Source organism: Poecilia reticulata, linkage group LG4 (assembly GCF_000633615.1).
Source record: "Poecilia reticulata strain Guanapo linkage group LG4, Guppy_female_1.0+MT, whole genome shotgun sequence".
NCBI classification, from domain to species: Eukaryota; Metazoa; Chordata; class Actinopteri; order Cyprinodontiformes; family Poeciliidae; genus Poecilia; species Poecilia reticulata.
In genome coordinates, this window is record NC_024334.1 from 14,849,675 (window position 1) to 14,868,395 (window position 18,721).

Genomic DNA, 18,721 nt, shown 5'->3' on the forward strand with positions numbered 1-18,721 from the left:
TCCTCCTCCAGCACTGAACACCAGGCTTCCTCCAGTGTGTTATGACAAAGAGGGGTTAGCCTCAACTCTTCTAATGAGCTTCTGTGTTCCAGTATGTTGCATAAAGCCATTACCCTCCCAGCACATTACCTCATCCATTTCTTATATGTGGATGACTTCCGTCTCCCAAGAGCACAGCATTTCTGTGGTACACACACACACACACACGCACTTTGGTCATCTCACAGTCTAAAATGTTTCTGTTTCACACAGATGCGGATTTGACCCTGAGATATCAGGAAATCACAGAGAGAGGGGCGAAAACAGGAAGGGAAAAAACCCCACAACCTCTACTAGCAGGAGATCAATTGCTGAGAGACGAGACGAAGGAAGAAAAACAGAGAGAGCGATTGAGTGGCGCTATCTCAGTATGTGGCAACTATTGCAGTGTGGGATGAAAGACGCAGGTGGTGGCGAGCTTCGGCTCATTTGTGGAGGCAATCCAGGATGATGGCGTCTGCAGAATCCCCTCGCAATTTCTCTGTTGGTTCAGTGAAGTCAATTGTCAGGAAAACAAAACAAATAAATAACGAAATAAATATCCTCTCATTAGCAAATACAGTCGGTTTACTGTGTCGGGGTTCCAGCAAGTTTCAACAACCCAAATTTAAGACTAATGACATTTAAGAGCAGCATCATAACAAAAAAAGTACAGATTTCTTTAGATTAACTATAGATATTCTTGTTTCTGTTGAATTAATTAGTTTCTTTCTGTGAGTCATCTTATCTGCACCTGTGGCTCTGCCTCGTTTGGTTCCTTTGCTTTTTCTCAGCTGTATTTCTCTCCATTGCAACAAATAAGATTCTTCAATAGGGAAGAGTGGTGCTTGACCAACATGTTTAAAATCTACTAAACCTCCGACTTCAGTTTGTGTCGCAGCAAATGCTGCGGCTAGATCAATGCTAGCAGCAGCCGTGGCGACCGTTTTCCGGGGAGCTTTAGCCATGCCAGAGGAGCAACATGCTGACATTTCTGGGGTCTGTTTGTGGCTCTTGGGAGCAGCTTTGTGCTTTTCACAAAACCCCCCTTAACCTCCACAGTGACAAGCTTTTTCACACTGACTGAATGTAGCATCATATGGGTTGGCAGCAGAAGTGAGCCAGCGGCAAAGACTGAACCCATGATGAATGCAAAAAGCTAGCTTGCAGCCCAGGCTACCTTACTCTATCTTATTTATTAGCAGAAAGTTATCGGTCAAACTGGACTCAAACTTTTGCCTGACAAAAAAAATCCCACTTATTTAAAGCCAATTTACATTTTATGAATTTGAGCTATTTTAAGGACTTAATTTCAGATAAATACATTTTTGACTTTTTAAGACTTTGAAGGTGCAGTAGGCAACTTTCATAAAGGATGTTTTTCATGTACAAAACTGTCGCTGTGTTGTGATAGTTTGCTATGAGACAGATAATCTGTGAAAAGATGGATCTCCTCCATGAGCTCCTGTTGATATTTGAAGAAATGCTTTGACCAAAAACAACCAATCAGAGTCAGGAGGAGGGGCTTAGTGCTGTCACTCAACCTCATTTACTCACTGCTAAATGCACTAATGGCGGCGAAACAACTCACTGTTACAGAAAAACCATTTCTCTTCCATCATCGCTCTCGAAGTTAACTAGCCCTAGCATTCACAATAGGCTCTGCTGATGGAGAAAAGCAGGTAGTTTTTATTATTGCTTATCACAAGACAATTTATCGTTTAGCAAAATTTGTTATGGTGCCTAGACATGACTTGCTTTCAAACACCAGAGTCGTCACGAGGTATTCAATATCAACTATTTAGTGTTGATTCCCCAACCACTGACACTGAAGCTCCTGAAGGACCACATTATCTGAGAGCGACAGATGTCGGACATGCAAGCTTTATCACAGATGTATTTTTCAGATTCTCTCACACCTCAGCTTGAAATCAGCTCAATGTCACAACTCTTCCCTCTTCTTCTTCTTTTTCTCTGCTGACAGAGTCTGTGACTCTGAATAAAGTAGTCGGTACAGCACAAGGCTGTACAGAGATATCAATATTTAATCAAAGTTAAAGGCAGTTGGAATTCACGGAGACAATAGATGGAGTTTATATAAAGTGCCGTTACAATCAGCCCAGCTGTACGGGGTGTTGGGGTACTTACACACAAAAAAATAAGTAATGAGCCAATCGGGGCCTAGGAGGCATCTAAATCTTCCTATATTACATGTGAAGAAGAGCCTGCATGAGACCCTGCCTTGTGTTAGAGTTGATTCATCTCATCTCCAGCACAGAGGACGCCGAGGCGTCTGTTGTTGATGTTATTGTTCGTCAGACTGAGTCAATAAGTAACGTTTCAATCCAGGGCCATTTGGACTTCGTTAGAGCTGCGATTGCGGGCCCCGCACTGCATCAATCACAGCCGAGCGCTGTGAGCAAACGGGGTCCCGGCTTCTAATTGGATGCAGACCCGTTTCCTTTCCCGCGGTGACAGCGAGAGCGGCTCTGCAAAAAAAAAAAAAAAACCGCGGTGAATCATTCTGTTTGAAGCAGAAATGTCTGTGATACGAGATCCGCATGAATGTTTCAGAACCTCCTCCAAAGTCTCCATTAGGAACAGAGAACCTTCTAATAAACTGCGATTGAAAAGCCGCCGCCATCTTGAAAGGGACTTGAAGTGAAGCCCGTCTTTCTTCTCCTCCTCCGAGTTTAAGCAGCGGAGCGTCAGAACCCGGCTTTAATAATTGAGGCAGAGACTGCAGGGTACTCTGCTCAGGCCTCCTTGATGTGAGGAGTCCTTAAAAGATGCATGGATGCCTCCCCAGAGGGAGATGGAGAGGCTCCGAAGCCAAGGCGCTCTCTACATTTAAAGATTATGTGTTCATCCGCTGGAGCAAGATGACCAGAAAAATGCTCAGAGGACCATTATTCCTCCTCGCCACGCTGCAGGACATGGGCACCGGCCTGATAAGATGCTATCAATATTCATGCCTCTAAATCAATTATATCAACATGTATTTCAAATGCAAATCGTTTGGCAGACGGAGGACTCTGGGAGGGATTCTGCAGACTGCAATAATCGCACGCAGGGTATAGAAAGCAAGGTAAACAAGCACTTAGACGCAGCAGAGAGCAATAAGGATTCCAGTAAACATAAATGTGTCAGCTGCTTACAGCAAACACATTTAGAGGGGCTTCTACTTAACTCTGGCTGCAGCTCAGGCTGAGCCCATTCACATGTATCACCCCCCCCCCCACACACCCCCTCTCCCCACACACACACACACTACACATCATCAGGAGCCAGGGTCTAAATTATTGATCCGCTGGATTCATCAGCATAGCGGTCACGTCTGAGAGCAGGCGGAGGTGGGGATCTAACTGTGGATATGTCCCCACGCTGCAGCCGCTGACATCATTAGGAGGAGCTCTCATTAAGGCGGCGGATGAGAATGTAGAGTTGCCTGAGGGGGGCGCTGTGGGTGTTTAATGTCTTCCCCTGGGCTTCCAGTTCGCTCCGATCGGATCAAGAGGTGAAACACACACACTACCGTGTCCGTGGACGCAGTAACAAATGTTTCAAATTGTTCCAGAAATTATTGCGATAAACGATGATATTGTTGTTTTGAGACCATTGTTAACCAAAAGCACAAAGATTAGGGATCCACTTTTTTCACTTCAGAAACCAATATCGATATCTCAGGTTTAGTATCACCTCACAGCGATCCAATACAGAAAAACTGCCAAACTAAATTAACTTTTTTAAACACTCACCTCAACTTACTGAATTACAGATTTATCTGATAACTCTGCCCCAGCACAGCACATTTAAATACACCAACAGCTTCACAATCTTTGACAAGATGTGTTGTGTAAAAACAAAACTACTTTCAATTGTCCAGTTAGCGCAATTATGCGTAGAAAAGATCGGCTGATTATATTTGTTGTATTGTTTTGTTTATTTACAAATACGACATATTGACTCAACACTCCGTTCATTTTCTAGGGCCTTGCGCACTAATCTTTTGCAGTCGTCCAGGCAAAGGACTGGCGAAATTTGTACATGTGTGATTTCAAGCTTGTACACACGCAGGCTAGCCACACACAGGCTAGCAACACATGGACTAGCAACGCAATACAAGAAAGTTAAAAAATTTTCAACTTTTGTCACTGTTGTTGCTATTGCGTCCTGTGTTCACCTCCAATTGAGCCTGTTACTAAGGAAACGAGAAGGAGGGGTGTCAGTCGATGCACCAGAGTGAAGCTTTTTGTCATCCGTCTTTGGTAGAAAGAGACAGAAATCATGACGAAACTAAAAAACCATGGAGCTGAAACTTGTCGAGCTCATGTTCATCTATCATGCAATTAATTGACTTTTTTTTTTATTTTATTGCGACAGGCATCGAGGTGGAAAACACCTCAGATTAACAACAACTTGATAGGATTTGGGTCAGTGGTGTCAGTGTGTAAACCAGGTTTAATAAATTAGGGAAAAACGAGTGATCAAATACGTGAACACGAAGGAGTGATCTCTGCTCTGCTTGTTTTATTTCTGCTGCCAAGGGAACCCACCGGGCTCCGGTGCCCCCAGGTGGTTTCCCCGCCTCGCTCTCAGTGAATCACACAAAAATCTACATGTGCGCGTGTGTGTGTGAGTGTGAGTGTGTGCTGCACATAAAATGCAAAATGACTCTCAAGAGAAAAGTTGAAAGTATAGAAAAAAACCTGAATAAACTGACAATGGCAGCATAATGAATATTTGATTTGTTCCTATTTATGGAAGACATTTTAGAAAAGAGCTGCCAGAAATAACAATATTATATATGAGCCAACACTTCACAGGAGAAACAACAAGAAAAAAAAAGACATTGGATGTTACTGAGTCCAAGCTAGGTGGCTAAATGTGAGCAGGATGGAGGTTTCTTCATTCATTTTTCAGGATCCGAGTGCTTTAGGAGGGGAACGGAGTCTTGTCGCGTCTCCCTGAAGGAGGAGACGCTGAGCAGAGCGCACACAGGAAGCTGGAGGATGTGCATGCTACGCTTCCATTTGTGCCAAAATGGCTTTCACAGCCACCAGTGAAGTCCATGAATCTTTTTTGTCACGTCGTGCTCTCGGTGTCGGCTCGCCTCACGCTGCGACTCCGGAGCTTTCCTAAGTGGCTCGGTGCCGCGCAGTAGGCCACGCCCCTCGTTAGCGGGGAGGGTTCATTATGCAAATCGTCCTGCTGGAGCCGTATCAACGAGACGCACGCTCCGTTATCATTCCCCGCCGCCGGGGCTCTTCTTCTCCCCGATCGCTCATACGGAATCATGGCCTAATAGCATCCCATTAACATAATTGCCAGCACAACTAGTGTTCCGTGTCTCCGAGCCACTCTGCTGCTCTGCCAGCTGAAAACGGAGGAGAGGATGGGTGATGGGAGGGGAGGGGAGGGGAGGGGAGGGGAAGGGTGATGGGGGAAGAAAGAAATTTAATTAAGCCAACACGTCGGCCACTCCCTCCAGAAGCGAACGTCTGCTTTTTGTGTGTGTGTGTGTCTGTGTGCGTTCTTCAAAAACTGGAGTAAGGAACTCCAGGATGCAGAGAAACAGCTGAGCTGCTCGGTCCGCCCTGATGAGCCGCCTGCCGTTCTCAATAGCATCCTCATTATTTTTTTAATTGATCTTTAATTGAAATATATCACAGCACGGATTCCACAAATCTCCCCTAAAGTGGAGATGCGGCCTTTTCATGCCAATTAACGCGTCTTTAATTAAGGCGGCGCCTTCCACCAGACTAACAAGCCATGGACTTCCAGTGTGGATCCCACAGGGTTCATCTGAAGGATTCCTTTGTGATCTGGGGGAGATGATAGGTGTGCAGTTCCTCACTCCTCTAAGCTTTCTGCAGCAGCGGCTCTAGTTGCAAACAGGGAGCCATAATCGTGCACTGCACTCCTCCATGCTGTCTTTAACCACCACCCGTTCCCTTCCCCCTACAGAAGCCACCCGCGCTGCTCTGATGAATTGATTGACAATCTTCCATCCAGCAGTGCCGTTACTGAAGCAGAGGGAGCCACACAGGAGGGCCAGTGTCTCTGACCATGTTCTGGTCACTTCCACTGGGAAAGATGAGCTGCGCTATAGAACAGTGGCAGCCTCACTTATAGTTAAAGTACACGGCAAATGTTTGGACTGTGTCACCAAACCCAAGCTGTTACGCACTACCTGAGAAACAATGTTCGTTTGAGATTAGCTCATATCGTTCCACTGGGGCCTAGACTTTAATGCATTAATTGTGATCAGTTAATTGCGTAGGTTTTAACACATTAAAGTTTTAATGCAATTATTATAATTTTTTTTTTTTATATGATACATTCAGAGGTTCCGCCCGGAACCTTTGTATTCACAAGTTTCTGGTACGGCCATAAATCTGCAAGCGACATCAGCAAACAGCAGAAGCTGCCTCTCTTGGCTCACTAGGGGTTCATTTTAGCTTCAGAAATTTATCTGATCGAATGCTGGAAAAAACTATTGTTGTGTTCAAGTTGTGCTAAAAGGAGTTAGCCTATCAGCAAAGCTATCTGAGGCTAAAATAGCATCTCAATGCTAATCTTGTGGCAGCCTCATTTCTGAAGGAGTTCCATGAGTGATCAGGAGTTCATGAAACTCAGGAAGATGAATGGATAGAATAGAGATTTGCACCAATTTGATGGTTGAATAACCTGAATAACAGATTAAAAACAATATCAATTTACTGCTGAGTTCATATGTCAATAATTTAGCAGCAAACAGGGTTGTTTAATTGAATATGTTGCTCATTTTGTCAATACAAAGAGGTTAACTCAATCAAATGCATTTTTGGAGTTCTACAACCAGATTTTACCCTTCATCTGATTCTCATAAATCGGAAAATAACATGAATCAAAGCACATGCCTATCCATCAATAGGCTGAAAATAGACCAATTTTTGAAGTTTGATGCATTTAATGAAGGATTTAACCTGCTGATTGTTGATAAGAGCCAATCAAGGGACAAACTGACTGATTCCTGTTGCATCTCCAGCCTGCTGATTGGTGCATCTCTGATTTACAGTGTGTGAGGTGAAAAGGCTCATCAGAATGCCAGATGAAAGCAGGGTGAACGTAGGGAGAGCTTCTTCCCCCTCCGCAGCTCCACGGCTCCATAACACGTCGGGGCTCGTTACGCTGCTCACCATGACAGCTAAATAAAGTGCAATTAGCAGCCAACCAGGCATGCTCACTGCTGACTTCATCCCCCAAATTATTCTGGAGAGCCAAAGATGCCAACAACAACAACTTATGAGCGGCAAGCAATCCCATCGATCTCGAMAAAAAAAAAAAAAAAAAAAAAAAAAAAAAAAAAMTAAGGTGAAAGGGGGCGTGTCCACCGACTTGTCTCTTAATTGGATGATTAAAAGTTGGTTTGCCCTCAGTGATCAGGAAATCAGTGCCTCGGCAGTTGGTGGGAAGCGCTTTAAACAAACAAGCGCTCGCCCAGACCGCTTCCTGGCTCTTTTCTCAGCCGGTTTTAATTTGACACCTTGAGCTGGGGGTAACTGGGAGGGGAGCGCGGGAGCCGCAGAGGAATTCATTAGGCGCGGCGCTGCAGGGTCCTGGCTCGGAGCGTTAATGACATTGGAGGATAGGGAAACGAGACAGCCCAGACGCAAAATGAAATAAACATGAGGAGCGTCAGCATTGACAGCGGCGGGGAGAGGGACACACTCGCTCGGGCCAGAGACCTTCAGCCCTATTCCACCCAACCACCTCCCCCCACTGACAGACAAAAAGATCAGAACAGAAACAATATCGCAATCGCCCTCGGATTCCCGCTGACAGACGCAACGTGGTGGCGGGCCGGGGCGTTGATCTCCGTATCATTAAAAATATCCATCACTTGGAGCTCCTGCAGCATTCAGATCGGCGGCTGCAATTAAATTATTAATGTCACAGCAGCCAGCAACCTCTTCACCCCTCTCCCCCCCTCAAACCCCATTCCCCTCCCTGCCACCATACAAACTGCACACTTAATGCGGCTGCTGAAAGACATTAAAAATACAGCAATCTCTGTCTGCCTTCACCCCGGATCAATTTAGATAACTGCAAAAACAACAGAGAGAGAAAACCGAAGCAGTACAAGAACACAGCCATGACACGTGCCTTCCAGGGCCTGAGCTGAATTAAAATCTACCTGCTATGAATGAATATTTCACATAAAGAAATACAACTTCTAGTAGATTCTTCCTCTTCTTTACCTGTCTGCTCTTAGAAAAACATCCAGAAAGTCAGTTTTGACAGATTGCGCTCTGTGTGCAGCCATGTGTGTGAGCTCTGCTCGTACAGACCAGAGGAACGGTCCCAAACATGAACGCCTGCTTTGTTGCTCCTGCTGGAAACTTGCTGTTGCGCCTTTCTACCTTGGCGAGAACTATTCAGCACTCCAGTGGCACAAATGGATCCAGCAGTTATCCGTTGTAATACATGTTCTGATCTGATCTGGTGGTTCTAGTTCTCTGAAAATAACAATTTATTTCCAAAGGATAGTAGTGGAATGCAGGAGTAAGGAATCTTAATTGCATTTTTAATCTGTTTTTAAAAAGTGCATGCTTTTGGTTGATGCATTAAAAGACCAAAAGTGGATGTAGCTCTTAGCTTTGATCCATTTAAATGACAACTAAATATTTTCCAAGCATTAGGCCGTCTGTCTGAAAGCCCTGGGAGTCTAAATATAACCTTCTAATTACTACAAATTCCCACAAAAATATTGATTCACATTTTCCAGACACTTTTAGTTCTTTACCATTACATAAAGTCCTTTCTACTTTTCATGGATTTTAGCATCTCAGTCAAATGAAATACACATCAGGGAGGTTAGAGTCCATCCAGCTAGCCAAATATACTACAGATATGGCAGAGCGAGAATGAACGACACTTGAAATATGAAATCCAACCCAATGTTGTGTCCAATCAGCCCTCAACCAATGCAGTTTTGTAGAAATTGACCATATGGAGCTCCTTTAGCAACATGTTTTTTTTTTCACAAGAGAAAGTAAATCAAAAACTGTGTTCCAAAGAACATTTAATAGCTATAGATTAATCTAGTCTAGCCATTATACCCTGATTCAATCCAGTATTTGGTGATTTTTGTACTCCTCTTATTCTAGTGGAGTTTTAATACTAAAGAAGTTTTTGTGCTTTCACAAAGAGATTGTGTCAAGTTTCATAATTCTTGATTTGTGTTTGTAGGTACAGTGAAAAACTGTAGTTATTTAAATTCTAGATTTGATCAAATGCAGTCTAGACACACTGAAAAACTATGAGTTAGCCATTTAGTTTAACTCCTAAGCAGATGTAATTGTTAGCAGCAAACAGTTAGCAACCTGCAGTACTCAGGGTGCCTGACAAATCGAATCTATGAATTACCTAGCAGACTGCCAGATGAAACCTTTAAAAGTGTTGGCAGCCTCTGCGGTGCTTATAGAAGTGAGAGTTATCTGGTAGGCTAGCAAAAATTTGACTGTCAAAACAACACGGCAACTCAAGAACTACTTCCTCTTTTATTTCAGAATAAGAGTCCCAAACAGTAACAGAAAGGTGCTTTGTCAGATGATTTTACTTTCAACTTGTAAATTTATTTCTCTTTTTATTTCAAAACAGGAGTCTACAGGAAACTAGCTGCATTTCCATTGACCATACAATTGCATAAATTGGAATAGATTCTCTGAAATTTGGTTAACATTCAGTAAAATGTTTTCGTGCTAGGGTGAGGTACTTTTTGGCATTTAACAAAACTGGATGGATGGGAGTACTTTTTGCATCACACTAGTCATGTGATCAATAACCTGATGTTGCTACAGGTGAAAAAAACTAAAATGACAGGAAGTAGTAGGAGGATGATGGCATAGCCGGTGTTTTGAATAATTTATCACATGAACAAATTTATTTATAAGTGATTTTAATTGTGTTTGTTTTTTTAATAAAGACACAGCAATTGCAAAATAATGTTTTGTTTTTATTAGTGGAATATGAACAAAGTTTTGCAGAAGTTAGTGTTAGCTAGTGTTTTATCAGATGACTAACTTTAAACTCAATAATTACTTTCTCTTTTATTTCAAAATAAGAGTCTCTAACAGTGACAGAACAGTACTTTGTCAGATAATTTAACTTTCAGAGTAATTACTGTGGAGCTGTGGTAGTGGAAGTATCCCAGTGCAACAAGCTGTTCTGCTTCTAATATAGTAGTTTGAATAATAGGTGATTCTTCATCTAATTCTTACTGCCAAAGTCTTGCAGGTGCTCCTTTGACAACCCACACCTCTGCTTACCCCGTCATCCATATCTTTCAAAAAAAGATATCTTGTTAACTCCACAAACAGAAAACTTCTTCATAAACTCCTTTGTAGAAGAAGAACATTTTTAGCTGAAGCAGAGCCTCTGCGCAAAGCAGGAACAATTCAAACAAAGAAACCAGTGATTCTCTCTGAGGATGGATGAGTGCGGTCTGTTTGGAAGGCGTTTTCATGAATCTCTTTCATTTGTGTTTCTCAAAGAACATAATAAATCTGTCAGTCATTGTGTCAGCCAGTCAGGATGCTGCCCCGCTCTGCAATGCTTTGAGATCTAACCATGCGCTACACCAGTTCTGCTTTTGTAAGGTGACAGACAACCAATCACAAGGTCGGAATATACCAGAAGGAGGACCAAACTATCACTGGAAGAGACATGTTCAGAGACATAGGGTGTTTTCACACCTGATGGTCCGGTAGACTCGGTTCAATTGGGGACCAACATTTGTTACATTTTCAGCTGCTGTGGTTCTCTTTCACACTGCACTCAAATGATCCAAACCCTTTGAAAAACTTATTTACATCTGTGGTGGCGCTACACCAAGAACCATTAAAGCAAACCGCATAAAAACCTCAGAAGAAGAAACTGAGCACAACTTCCTTCTTCATAAAATGTAAGCAAAAATGAAGTGGTGTCAGATTTAAGCAGTTGTAGTATTTCAGTTTTATCATTGGTAAAAGACCAACAAGTCAATTTCTCCCACTAGTGCTAGACTCATACGTTTGTTTGGTTGTATTTACCCAGAATGCCTTGCGCTATTGTCCGCTACCTACTTTTGGAGCCGTCTCCGGTTCATTTGGCAATTTTATATTCATTTAAACCAAACCACAGTTCACTTCAACCAAACCGAGACCTAGGTTTGTAGGCGGACCAGAGTTATCTCTTTTGGTGCACATCAGAGTGTGATCATGTATTCACACCTCCCCAAATGAACTGGACTTTCTAAGGAAACAAACCACAGCTGGATTAAAGCGGACTAAACAGGGTTGGTATGAACGCATCCATATTGATGTGGCACCAAGCTGGTTCTCTGGCACTACAGGACTGGATCCTGTTTTTGGAGGAAAAGCCTTCCTCAATGTTCATGCTTCCATCTCTCCAAGCTGCTGGGCTTCAAACCGGTCGCTCCTCTGCGGTGGGATGAGCATGCAGGCGGAATGGGAGGCAGCACACATTGTTGACACCTGTCTCTCCCAGGACGGGACGGCCTTTATGACGTGGAACCAGCCGGAGACAGATCTGACAGAGTTGCTGACAAGGACCGGGCTGCACGCTGGGAGCAACACCGCGGGCCAACACAAACAAGACTGCCTCTCCTCTCTGGGCGTGCAGCGATAGCTACAGCTGGCAGCTGAGAAGTCTCAGTAAGTGTACACTTCGCAAACACGCAAAATCAAAAGCAGCTTCAACTGTGGTTCTATGAGTCTTCAAACTCAGCCCACAAAGGATCTCTCTCTTTCTCTTTTTCTTTTCTAGAGCTGTTCATTAAGTCTGCCTCGCTCAGCACGCTTCCATTTTCTGAGACCCGGTCCAAAGCAGACGCCTCCTAATTGTTATCGAGTCGGCAGGGAGAAAGTCTGAGCAGCAACAAGCTCAAAGACTAAAGCTCCCTCTGAGGCGACGGGAATTGGGCGAGGAGCAGCAGAACCAGAGGAGTTGCAGAGGTGAGGCTCAGGGTTATAATAGTTTTGGGTTTGTCTAGGTACTTTATTTTGTTTTTAACTTTTTGTCTAATTCAGTTTGCTTTAATTCGTTTTTAGAGTGTGTTTTCTAGTTTATATTAGTTATTATTAGCTAAATATTGTTTAGTTTTATTCATACTTTGGTTAATTTTCAGGTGCAAAATTCAAAGAGTATTATATTGTGATTTTGTATACATTGATTTGATAATGAATACCCAACAGAAGATGCCATTTTCAAAAGATTTACTCAATTATTGTTTGAGTAAATAATTGATAACACAGGCTGCACAGTGGCGCAGTTGGTAGAGCTGTTGCCTTGCAGCAAGAAGGTTCTGGGTTCAATTCCCGGCCTGGGGTCTTTCTGCATGGAGTTTGCATGTTCTCCCTGTGCGTGTGTGGGTTTTCTCCGGGTACTCCGGTTTCCTCCCACAGTCTAAAAACATGACTGTCAGGTTAATTGGCCTCTCCAAATTGCCCCTAGGTGTGAGTGTGTGTGTGTATGGTTGTGTGTCCTGTCGGTCTCTGTGTTGCCCTGCGACAGACTGGCGACCTGTCCAGGGTGTACCCTGCCTCTCGCCCGAAACGTTGGCTGGAGATGGGCACCAGCAACCCTCCCGACCCCACTGAGGGAAAAAGGGTGCAAGAAAATGGATGGATGGATGGATATTGTTTAACAACCAACTGACTGGTGTTTTCTCCCAACTTTTGATGTTACTATTTTGCGAACTAGTATTAGCGCCGCCAGGATAATTACAGAAAGCTGTAATATACCGACAGCTGATGTAAGCTACTTATTTGGGGGGGACTCATTTCCTACAAGCTTGAAAGTATAATAAATAGATTCATAAACACTAAATCCTAGCTATTATATCTATAATCTGAGTATTTCTTAGTTAGTTTTATAAACACACAAAGTAGTCCCAGTTAATTATAGTTTTTCTCCATTTCAGTTTTTGTTATTTCATTAGTTTTAGTTAACTGTAGTAACCTTGGTGCAGCTCCAGCTGCGTCGACCCGGGAGTTTGCCCTGGTCTCTGACCGCAGTCACAACAATATGACAAACTGGCTTCATTTTGCTTTTAATTAATCACACTGTGATGACAACTACCTGAGCCACACATCGTCATCAGTGAGAAGGAAAGGAAGCCCCAGCCACACGTAATAAGAGAGTAGGATGCACCTCATTACCTGACTTCCTACGCAGCAGAGAGAAGAGACGGAGACATTTTCCTTCTGATTTCCCTCTGAGTCCCAGGAGTTAGCAGCAAACTAAGACAGTGTAAATAGACCCCATTAGACGCTACACATATGTCCTGCAGTCTAGAAGCCGTTTCTCAGCTTTCTCTAGCTGTTCTGTTGCACAGCAGATTTCATTTGTGAAACAGTATATTAAGGTGCCGAGGGCAACACTGCAAGTAATGAGCTGGACTGCTCTGTGGCAACGGGACAAAATGCTTTCAGAGTCCTTCAAGTCAAACTTGGAGGATTTGTTTTCTGTTAAAGTGTCCTCTGATTATTTTTCCATTCTCAATTACAACACTGACATTTTTTTTAGTTTGTTCCAAAAGATAGCTTTGAAAATTACATTTACAGTGGGGAACATAAATATTTTATACTCGTATTTGATTTTTCAGGTATCCTTAAAGATACCTGAACAGGTCTAATATTTTGTTTCAAACTAGTCTGCCTCCACTGTCCAGATTTTGTATGTGCAGGTGACATGAATACTTTTAAGGAGCGTTTATCTGACTTGGTGAGGAATTATGCACATTTTAATGACTTTTCACTAAATAACTACAAACAAGTGGCTAAAACTTCTGTATGGAAATTGCAACATTTTCATCCCTGGAGGAGGCTGTCTGTAGAAAGGTGTGGTGCTCTCTCTGTGACCATTTCATAAAAACAAAATGGAGGCTGCAGTCAGGGAGTGATTCCATCTAAACATGGATTAATGTTTAAAACTTAATGAATATGAAAAAGACTCCATTTGTCATTCTGCCTTGCACAACAAACTGGGGTAAAAGATCCTTTGTACACATATGTATTGTAGGGATTTACAATCCACTTTTTAAAATTCCGATACCAATGTCAATATTTAAGGTTTAGTATTGGCTGATATCGATCCAATACAGATATTGACATCAGATCGGTGCATCTGTAATAAATTGAAGAAGAAACCATTACGAATAATCATTTTCAATCAAAAATTAGTTTTGAATCAAATTGTGGCCCCAAAAATCTGAATTTAATGCCGTCTCCAGTCTTCTGTACCTCTTCATTAATTCCGGCCAATCAGCTCCTGCAGCTCCTAGATTGCCTGATTTGCAAAAGCTAGTCAATAGCATGTCAAGCAGCACAGGGCCTTGCTATTTCAGTTCCCAAAGCTGCATTTTCTTTCTAATATTTTAGATATAATGTTGCTGCTAAATTGGTAATCAGAAATTGGATGTAAAGTCTCTGACCGGTGGATAATCTGGACATTGTCTGCGTCCTTCCTTCCAAACTGACAGGGTGTTTTTAATTAAAAGACAGAGCTGTGTCCACAGGACGCTGCGTGACAACAGAAAGTCATTGTTCCAGTCCTTCACAGAGCAGCCATGCTGCCTCTCAGGATTCAGCCAGCCTGCAGATGATTGACAGCTCCATCTTTACAGAGGCCATCCACGAAAAAAAGAATAAAAAAAGGGCCAGGAACACTGGGGCCATCCCCGCCCACCCAGCCAAACGTGAGAATGCAGGTGATAAAGAAAAAGAAACAAAGCAGCTCTCTACTACGTCAGATTTATTATTCATATCTGCCTGCCTTACCTTCCAACTCACAAACACACCACTACAAGGTTTATATGGCAATGAGTGCCTTGCTATAATAAAATCTTGCATCCGGAGATCATGTAGCATTGGTAGGCACAAATTGTCACTTTCATTTGGGAGGCAAATATGGTTGGAGTGAAACAGAGCTTGATAGATATCATCTACAGCATGGAGGTGGGGCTGGGGGTGTGTGTGGGGGTGTTAGGGTAATAGTCTCCCTGAACTCACACAAATAAATGTTTCACAGTCTGTGCTGACATAGTTAAAAATGAAGAGGAATGTAGCAATGTAAAACTCTCTACAAGCTGTTAATATTTCATGACTAGCCGCTCTGACACTGTCAGTGTCTGCCTAATTTGTATGGCGCACAAGGAGGGAAGCTGGAGAGTGTTGGGTGTAGAAGGAGACGTAAGATAAAGGTGGAAAAAAAATTCCGCCAAAAAAGACTTGAGTTTGTGCCGAGCTGACAGGTTTTTTTTCCCCCTGCCTTTTTAGGGGGTAAAGTCAGCGTGCTACAAAGAACATTTGAAATGGGCCATTTAACAGCACTGTACTGCGCTCCCAGCCCAAGGCGCCATTTGCATACCTCCGATCGGATGAAGATGGATGGAGAAAATCAGTGTCAGTGAGATGAGCATTTTATCAAGGTTACGCTATCCTCCAAACTCTTAAAACCTCTTTATCTCATCTCTGTTGTCAGAATATTAACTTATCAACACCAGCCTTTTGTTGAAGCGAAAGGACGGAGCAACGGGGTTTATCTGCCGGAAGAGAGGCGACACACCGGCCAGCCGGCTTCCAGAGGAGCAACGACATTTATTTCAAGATGATTTCATCATAAAATGTAAGAGAAGGGCTAATGGTGTCCATCAGAATTTCCTCAAACTGATGTTCATTTTTCATTGTTTTATCATAGTAAGAGTGTAAAAATACACAGAGGAATTCAACATAAAGTTATATTAACTGTTTTCTGATTAGTCTGAAGGTTCTGTCGCTAAACAACAAGCCAAAATCACTACCTGTTCATCAAACAGGGTGATGTTCATTATGGACAAACTGCGGTGGCCCTGACAGGAAAACTGCTTCAGCAAATCAAATTTTAAAACACAACAACATATTCTAAAACCAAGCACAACTATAAATTAAAAAACACAATAACATTAACAAAACAGAAGTGATAGGAAATCTGAGGCGTCGCTGATTGGACAACACTTTAGACTTTAGAAGCAGAAGTTATTCTGTCACTCATACAGGCAGGCAGTCACAGCACTATGTATTGCATAAACTGAAAAAGAACAAAGCCGAACAAAGTTTCGTAGAATGTCCAGACTGAAAAGATTCTTGGACTGTGGTAGATATGTTTCCATCGCCAGTAGCATTCATACTTTCACCAAATTACCTGAAGCCAGAAGAACTTCTGGTTCTTAAGTCAAAAGTGCTGTCATCCAATCATAAATGTCTTAGGCTTCCCACTAAGACCTACCTCTTCCGTTTTGTTAATGTTGTGTTTTTAAATTTGTAGTTGTGCTTAGTGATTTGTACTTCAGGGCCACCGTACCAAACATCCCTCTACTCACCCTCTCTCATCCTACACATGGAACGTTGTTCCAGAAGACACGTGTTTGTTTCAGATGCAATTTTTCAACTTGAGATCAAACAACCTGCATGCATGCTGAATCAGATGCAATATCTACTCCTGGTAAGGAGGACACCTTCTTCTGATTAAATGTCGTTTGATGGACTTTAAATGGTTCAGAACCTGTAATCGTTCCCAGATTGATGAGCAGCAACAGGCGCTCCTCTATACTCTCTGTTGATGTCTTCCCCCCTTGGCATTGTGTTACCATACTCCTGTTCCTGTTCCAAGGCTGCAAAACTCCAGCTTTTCTAGCTGCTACTTTCCCCTTTAAAGCTCTTCACACACAGCTTTTGTATTCTGACTTTACTTTTGTATAAACAGTAAAGTGAATTCTTGTGTGTTTTTTATTTTTTATTTTTACCCTTGATGTTAAATTATTTTTTTGATTCCAGTAAACACTAGATATGGTTCAGTTTGTCCCAAGAAAATTTAAATAGGGTGTGTGTACTTTTAGCACTTCTTGAGATGTTTGATTGTTTTATTAGGTTTTTCTAGGTTACTAAAAAAAAAGCATTTTTCTAGTCACATAATTCACAAGAGTATCTCCAGCTTCTCATTGCACAGGTAGCTACAAAATATCCCTCCATCTATATGCTTTTCAAAATTAAATCAATACTTTTTATTTGCAGCACATGTAATAAAACAATCAAGTAATACATATTAAATAAATTATTTGTGTATTTATTTCCAAATGTATTTAATGAATGTATTGATAAAACATTTAAATTACTATTTATGTTTTCTATTTATTGTAATTTGGCCCTTCCCCCCCCATATTTGGCCTGAAACCTGTTTAGAGAAAAGTTATCAAGGCTCCAGTAGATGCTTAGTGAAACACCTCTTCCTGTCCGCCTCCAGGAGCCTTCTGTTTCTCTGTTCTTCATCACTAAAGACTTTAATGTTTTGTGCTTTAACTTCACTTTCAACAACTGGTCCCATAAATGTTCCAGGAAGCTAATGAACACACGGGTCGCTAACAGCTAAACGCTACCACACATGCTCACCATTTCCAACCTCCGGACATCTGAATGGAGCTCCAGCAGAGCGCACATCCTCCTTCTATGACAGACGTTTATAAAACAGGAAGAGGAGCTCAAAACAGTAAGCATTAGCTATTTCTGGGAGAGGATGTCTGCAGATAACAAAGATCTGTCAGAATCTAACAGGTCCGCAGTATAACTGAGTCCACATAAAAGGCGTTATCCACTCAGAGAAAACGTGTTGTGACCCCTTGCTGATGCTGCAAACTACCCCGCTCCCCGCTATAGGTTCCCGACCACATTGTTGGTGACGGGGCTGGGAAGCAGTCCAAAGCCACAAGACATTTCTGCTGTGGAACATTTGTTTCCTTTCAGGAAGGGTAGGGAGGGCACGGGGGCCCCAACACACTCCTATTACATCTCTCTGTCCTGCCATGCTGCATGACAGTTTATTTTAGGAAGCGCACGTTGGCACCTGAGACACAGAGCTGACAAAGCACTGCGTGTCACTTCAATGAGGCCAGTTGGTGCCGTGACAACGCCTCTGGCCATGAAGTGGGACAAGATGGACAACACGGCGCTAAACATCTCTACAAAGCAGGAAGAGAGGCTTCAGCTGCTCAAGCACTGTTCAGCTTCAGAGGGGAGTGAGGCAACAGGACGGCGGTGCCGGGGAGGATGTTGAATAAATCTGAGCTGCAGCGAGAAGAGGCTGGCCTGGAGTCTGCTTCTGTGGCGATCACACAGTACTGACAAGATAATCAATCTCAAAAACATTTATTCTAAACTTTTCCATGATAATTTGTTGTCTCTACATCTAAAAATGCATTTTGCACCAATGGCTGGCCAATCTTTTGATGAAGGCTGTAGTTGAATGAACAACCAGAATCAAATTCAGTTTGGTTAAAATTTATTCTAATTAAATACATCATGTAAACATGTAAAGCTGTCTGACTATCGCAAACCAATGGACAGCTTTTCACAAGTCACAGCAGTTTGCATACAGCATATATTTTGTCAACGACCTGATTGGACAATGCACACCTGGCTCCACCAGAGGTCTCAAACAATAAAAAAAATCATTTGAAGTCAATTCAGCTGTTTTTTTTCCCATCGGATCAGTATTGGCCAATACTAAATCTCAGATATCATTATTGGTATCAGAAGTGAAAAAAGTGTATTGGTGCACCTGTAAGAAAATAAAAAGAAGATAAAAAGTGAAAACTGTAATATATGTTATCCATATATATATATAT

The 18,721-nt window shown here is 42.4% G+C and overlaps 1 protein-coding gene and 1 long non-coding RNA gene across 4 annotated transcripts in view; one reads left to right on the forward strand and one right to left on the reverse strand.

The window, feature by feature from the left end:
* The window catches only part of LOC103463997 (pre-B-cell leukemia transcription factor 1), a 74,107-nt gene that overhangs the window by 44,746 nt on the left and 10,640 nt on the right, over window positions 1–18,721 (reverse strand). The gene's annotated exons all lie outside the window — the stretch shown is intronic.
* LOC103463996 (uncharacterized) lies at window positions 10,979–17,100 on the forward strand. The gene is made up of 3 exons (XR_533568.2): window positions 10,979–11,717; window positions 11,830–12,017; window positions 15,342–17,100. It is a non-coding gene; the product is annotated as an uncharacterized LOC103463996 (long non-coding RNA).